General features: G+C 44.9%; 1 non-coding gene across 1 annotated transcript; it reads right to left on the bottom strand.

Moving 5' to 3' along the window:
- Positions 1–6,602: 6,602 nt before the first annotated feature.
- On the bottom strand, positions 6,603–6,766 carry LOC138527709 (U1 spliceosomal RNA). Its single transcript, XR_011284012.1, has one exon. It is a non-coding gene; the product is annotated as a U1 spliceosomal RNA (small nuclear RNA).
- Between the last annotated feature and the right edge of the window lie 222 nt (positions 6,767–6,988).

Genomic DNA, 6,988 nt, shown 5'->3' with positions numbered 1-6,988 from the left:
CTCCCTTCCTTCCTTCCTTCCTTCCTTCCTTCCCTCCCTCCCTCCCTCCCTCCCTCCCTCCCTTCCTTCCTTCCTTCCTTCCTTCCTTCCTTCCTTCAATTCTTCCTTTCTTCCTCCCTCCCTCCCTTCTTTCTTTCCTCTATTCCTCTCTTCCTCCTTCCTCCTTCCTTCCTTCCTTCCTTCCTTCCTTCCTTCCTTCCTTCCTTCCTTCCTTCCTTCCTTCCTTCCTTCCTTCCTTCCTTCCTTCCTTCCTTCCTTCCTTCCTTCCTTCCTTCCTCCCTCCCTCCCTCCCTCCCTCCCTCCCTTCCTTCCTTCCTTCCTTCCTTCCTTCCTTCCTTCCTTCCTTCCTTCCTTCCTTCCTTCCTTCCTTCCCTCCCTCCCTTCCTTCCTTCCCTCCCTCCCTTCCTTCCTTCCTTCCCTCCCTTCCTCCCTTTCTTCCTTCCTTCCTTCTTTCCTTCCTTCCTGTTTGTTTCTTTCTTCACATACATTTCCACCATTCTCCTTTGCATCAATTCTCTGTTTCTTGTCATTGTTACACCTTGTTTTCTTTTGAAATATGTCTTCATTGTATGATGTATCACTTATATTTTCTTTCACAGCTTTGTCTTTAGTTTTACTTACCTCTTTATTCCTATTTGTTTTTGCTCTGACTATTCTCACTCATAAACTAACTTTATTCATACATACTCATCTCTTCTCATGTATTAATTTATATAATTATTTAATGTATGCCTTATTTGCATTTAGGGCCAGTTTTGATTCATGCATTGTTTTGCCCGGTTCAAAGTGACTTAACGCTGCTGACACAAACCCTGATTCGTGGAACTGTGCAAAGTGCATTTTTGCAGTGCAAAATGATTTTGCAAGGACTTTGCACTGCAAAAATACACGTTGCACAGTTCCATGAATCGTGTCGGCAGTGCAAAGTCACTTTTCAGCAGTGCAAAGTCACTTTGAACCGTGCAAAAAATTCCAGGAATCGAGCTCTTACAGTTTTACTTCTTCCTTTATAAAAGAGATGTACTTGGTTCTACGTTTACATTGTGTTCTTCCTTCTGTAACGTCTCGTACTCTCTCCTTTCTGTTTCACTTGTCAGAATCGTCTTTCTGGGCAATCCTCGCGGATCCACAGTGTACCAAAACCGGCTGAGGAATAGTGTACACTCTCAGACAGTTTCTAGCCAACTTGGTGCCCCGAGGGAAACACCAGAATACGCTCCCCCCTGCACTGCCTAGCACACGTCACTCCCAAACTACACCTCCGTGTCATGCAGCAAAACCATTCCACAATATAAATAAATAATTGCTATATAAATGAAGCTGGTTTCATTACATTGTAATGCACGTACTTGAATTCTAATGTGAAAACGCAGCTGTTGCTGTCCAAGTAAATAGTTTTTTCTGTCACCTGCTCTTAGGGAAGGCCTTGCCTGAATGCAGCTTCAGACTGTCTGTACTGGCAAACTGAGGTGTGTGAGCAGCCTATCGGGGTCTGAGGGCTCACTGGACCTGTGTTGCAGGTGTTCTGTTTGCAATACCTCACATGCAAGGGGCAATACTAGACTAATCTCATGAATGATTTTTGTGATGGAAAGTTATCATTCCAAGATGGACAGTCTGATACACTTTTATTGTACTCTTTCAAAATACCTCTATGAGAGTGGGAAAGGGGAAGCATAGCACCAGTGAGGGTTCCTGTATGCTTTGCATTAAATCACAGAGCATTTCTGGACCATAACAGTGATCAGAGATCTCTATATTGAATAAACAAATCTGTGATAAAAGTGTTGTATGTTTGAATCTTTAAATTCATAACAGGTTCATGGATTGGTGCTCAAATCGCTGATCACAACACTGACCCTAACATTAAAATGTTTGTAACCATAAACCATACATACTCATTTGGACAGCTTAATTTGGATGCAAGTATAAAATGGCTGCAACACCAGACACTCAAATGGGGAACAAGGGCTCTTTTGCTTCTTGTTTCTAAAGAATTTCAGATGAAGAAGGGCTGCGTCTCAGTGTGAGCATGCCCAACACCCAATACAGAAACATCTCTAGGTAATTATATCTACAGACAGGAAAGGATACCCTACAACAGACACCCAATAAACAATGCACAGAAAGGTTACACAGAAAGGAGCGTACCTCTGACAGACTTTAGCCTGACCAGCAATAAGCTGATGGAGCATTTTAAACAAAAATGGCTTCTAATGCATGGGAAAGGGTCCACAGTTCCTCAGCCACTACCTCCTCGCCATTATGCAGGCCTATGGCCTTATTTCTGCAAAAACTAGCAGGCCCAGCCTTATCTAACAGAGCTGGCATTAGCATCTCTTATAAGTGCTGGCCTGCAGCTACTGAAAATCTTTGTGTGGCAGTGCAGGAGGGGCGTTTGGCCTAGTGTACGAACAATTTGAGGCAACTTCTTTGATTGTTGTATGCGTTTAAGTGTGGGCACTGTATGGTATGCTCATCAGAGCCACATACACAAAATGTTCCAGTATGCTGTTGAATGGTCATTGGACACATCAGCCAAAAATAGGCATATGTACTGTCGCATTCAGGAGGACCACATAGACACCATGAACCAACAGGGTGGTGGCTTATGCAGCGCACAAAACATTGCTGCACACATATCACTGCATTGATTTGCCATGGACTACTGTCTGCATGGTAACACACAATGAACCCTGCTTTCCTAATCAAGGTGCCAAGATACATGAACATAAAGAAAATAGTTTGAAACTTTGAAGAATGGATAGGTTTGGTCGGCTAACCAATACTTGTGCTGCCCTGGTGAATGGAAATGCCCCATGTTCACTTCTTAACTCTTAACACTGAAATGTTAAGCACATACTGTGTAAAAACAATGGTTACTTAAAGGCGCCATCACTTATAAATTGCCCCACCTGAAATGCTGTCAACACAAAGAATGGGGCTATGGGGTGAGTGACTCCGGAGCATCTCATGCTCTGTGTTTGGAACATGCATTCCTTTTTTTGCAAATTCCGCATGCATTGCAGGTGTCCAGTCATTTGGTCGACTGAAAACTGGTCGAATGACATTTGGTCGACGCAATTTGGTCGAAAACCAAATGGTCGAATTTTTTTTTTAATTATATATTTATTTTTCGGGTTTTGTTTTTTAAAAAAAGGGTTTTTTAGAAAAAAAGGGGGATGGGGGGACTCCCCCCCCCCCAAAAAAAGGGGTGAAAATAAAAAAAATAAAAAAATTCGACCATTTGGTTTTCGACCAAATTGGTTCGACCATTTGTCCAGTCGACCAATTTTTTTTGACCAAATGACTGGTAACCTGCATTGCAGTCATCTACAAGTGAGCAGAGAGCAGCCAGCCGAACATCTCAGGAGCACCCACCAGCACAGCGTATTCTTGTGGCAGGCAAGATCAGAGTCAGCTTTAGGGGTGGGCCCCTTACTGCGTGCACCTCCTGAGCTCTTTAGATCTGCGCCCCCAGCCCTCGCCCGCTCCACCCAGGCCAAGAAACGGGGCTTCTCCGAGAACAGAAAAACTGTCCCCTGGGAAGGAAGGACCCCCTGGACACAGCAATCCCCAGAATCCCCATATAGGAAATAGAAGAACTCATGTAAAGCAAATGCGTTCGTGAACTAACGTGTACCTGATGTTGTGTATTCACAGGTCCAGTATAGGGACCAAAGTTCGGAATCCAATCCGAGCCCCACGGCACGTGGAAGCGACAATCCACTGTTCAGGTGCTTCTAGACTGGTCGGTTCAATGTCCCAAGTTGTCTGCTGGGGGCGAGTCTGGAGTCCAGTCCTCGACGGCACGAGGACGCAGAGAAGGGGATATCCCTTGGTAAGTGTCCAGGTAGGAAAAGTATACGAAGCAGCCACCAATGTGCATATATTTCACTGTGGTGATGCACCCATCATAACGTTTGAGGACCAACTTTGATTCTGTTTTATTTAAATAAATTAGAGATTCTACTCCAAATAGATCCTGTTTCTTGTTCCTGAATAATTGTGGGCAGGGATTGTACGCCAGGGGGTATTAGATCAGCGGATGTACCTTAGCGATATCTATTACAGAATCCTCTAAGGTTCTTACACTTCCAGACATGGGTCCCAGGCTACAACTCACCGATGATGCTGAATGGGCCACATCCCTTCTGCGGTTGCTTGTTGTCTTATGCAGAAGGGGCATGTTCAAGCGGTTTGTGATGCATTGCCCATTCGGGGGAAGTTGGAGAAGGTTTTATTTGCATATGTTTTTCCCCTTCTAGAAGATAATCTCCAAACCTTGTTTATTTAATTGGGAGGGTGGAATACAAGATTTCCTGTCATCTAAGGTTGAGGATAAGGTTTGTGGCCTGGTTCTGTTCACTTTCAAGATTTGATAGTGTCTTTGTCAGAAGCCTAGTTTAGTAGCCTATTACTTTCTTCAGTCAGGAAGGGACCAATGTGAGGGTCAGTTTCCTTCCACTGGAAAGATTTGGGAGGATGTAGGATCCTGCTTAGCAGATGCAGGTGGTACTCAACAGCATTGTCTCGAATTGTGAATGAGAGGTGATTGCTGTATAGAAGTCTAAGGTCGTCTACATTACCTGCAGGAAATTGTTGGAATTGAGTCAGGTCAGCTGAAAAGCATAGTTGAAGAGACTGCAGAGCCGATGAGTAGGGCGCCCGTTTGTTATTCTATTTAAACAGGTCAAAATGCACTGAATCCACTAAGTTCTTATGAACAGTATGAAAATAAAAAAATAAAAATGAACTTTCATATCACGCTCTGTGCAGGAGAGAACGCCAAAGCGCGTGACCATGATTCTAATCCATGACACTACTGTGTTGATTGGCTTCTAAGACAAATCAGTTGCTCTTGAGATATCTTCCCAGCCCAAAGAAAACACAAGTTGTTAAAGGTGAAAACTAAGCATTCATGAAATAGAATGTTCATTTGCTGCGATGGAGATAGAGTGAGTCTAGCAGGTACAGGGCAGCATGGGTGGAGCACTTCAAAGTGCACAACACATGTGTTAAAAACTGTGTTCAGCGTGAACAATTTTGGCTTGCAATCTGAGACCAAATCCAGACAAACCTTTCTGAGTTCCCAATGGGGGGAGGCAATGTTCCCTCTAATTTTTTTGGGCTGTGTGCGCCAAAGAATAGTTGTGTGCGGGCTGTTTTTCAGTCATGTGCGCAACTGAGTGATGCGCTGCCAGACCGGGGGTGGTCGTCGGCGCAGCGGCGGCGCAGCGCCATACCAGTGAGCAAAGCTTAGTGATCAGATTCCACAGTGTGCAAGCGAGGAATGCGAATTTGCAGCACAACAAGCTCTACTTCAAGGGACATTTGGGTGCTCTATTTTCCTCCCAAGACTTTAGCTCTTCTGAAATTGTGTCCTTTTACATCTCTAAACCAAGATCTTTCGTTTTATGATGGGTTGGTACAAGAACAGAGGGGTTCTTGTAGTGGAACACAGATTCTGCCTCACAAATTAATATTGGCACAGCATTAGCTTCTCCATTCACTAAATGTATGGAATATAAAGGAAATGCTTTCTCTTGGTTTAATGAAATAAACAGTACATGAACATGATTAATGACAAAGACGTCTTAATAGAAGGCGGGATATGAATGGACATTGCACTCTGACAGTTAAATAAAAAGCACTGAATCATGTAATCATGTAATCTCAGATGATTGTCACCACTCACCTCACCAATGCCATTTGTGAATGTCATGTGACTGCCAGTGTTTAAACATAAGGTCTGTTGTAACGTATTTTTTAGATCATGTGATCTCCATATGTGTAGCAGTGGAGAAAAGAGGTGTTCATTCTACAATACTCTGCCCATTTGAGGCCCACTGTGTATTTATTTGCAACTGGATTTAATTCTACAAGGTTTTTACTTGTCGCACCATGGAGTACTGACCTTCCACACACCAGGTCGGGTGGAGAACAATCGTGTGGCAAGCACGGGATGGCTCTATCTCTTCTACACATATGCCCAATTCAACATATTGAGGGTTCATGTGTCTGTTACATTACAACACTCCAGACAACGCCTCTACAGCCAACTTACACAACATCACCACCTGTCCACTCCCTGCCCTGGTCCCTTTCGGGATACCAATGCCCCTATGCCCTCAACAAAGACACTGTGGGGTCGGTGCTTCCGAACTGCACACAGCAACAAAGGCTAGCATCATCCGGGGTCAGACTGGGCCATGTAATTGTCTCAGGCACCAAAGAAAAAGTGGCTCGCACTTGCAAATAGCTTTTCATTCCTTTTGTGATACTGTTTGAGTAGTACCCAGGGGAGCTTTTTGATAAAGTGACGTGCAAATTGTACATTTTAAAGAATATTTATTCAGCAACACTGGTCAAAACTACTAGTCACAGCAGAGTAAATTAACTCATCAAACTGGCCCACATGGGCCAATAAGGGTCCCAGTGACTTTTTCTTTCTTTCACCAATGCATCAGGGCTGGACCCCTGAGCTGCTCGGGGCTGGCCCTCTTGACTACAGCAAAAGAAACTCTGCTGCAAGACCAGGGGCTCTGTGTGTAAACCAGCTGACTCGCACACTAAACTTTTTCTTTCTTTTACCAATAAATCAGGGGATATCGCGAACGCAGTCCCCCACTACTAGAAATAATGCAGTCGAGTACCCTGCATTTGGGGACATCGCAGGAGTCAGCAAATCCGATGTGCAATGGATGAGCCTCACCCGGGGAGCTCTGCCTTTCTGATCACAGATGCTCCCCTGCCAGGTAAGTATGAGTTGCGAGCAAGAGGGCAGGGGTTGGGCGGCGGGGCCTGTTCTGGAAGCCCCGCTAAGCGAGGGTGAGAAGGCCAGCACTGACCCAGACCCAGCCCTCCCAGAAGCCCTGAGCGTCTGCAGAGCTGCCTGCCCCACAGGCAGGGAGAAGCTCCGGCAGGCAGAGCCCAGCAGAAGAGGCACATTGTAGCACAGTTCATTTCTCCCATCAGGCCCTGCTCG

The sequence above is a fragment of the Ambystoma mexicanum genome, chromosome 14, assembly GCF_040938575.1.
Source record: "Ambystoma mexicanum isolate Mex_15411 chromosome 14, UKY_AmexF1_1, whole genome shotgun sequence".
Taxonomy (NCBI): Eukaryota; Metazoa; Chordata; class Amphibia; order Caudata; family Ambystomatidae; genus Ambystoma; species Ambystoma mexicanum.
The sequence above is the reverse complement of the archived record's forward strand: the minus strand, read 5'-3'. Positions and strand labels throughout refer to the sequence as shown.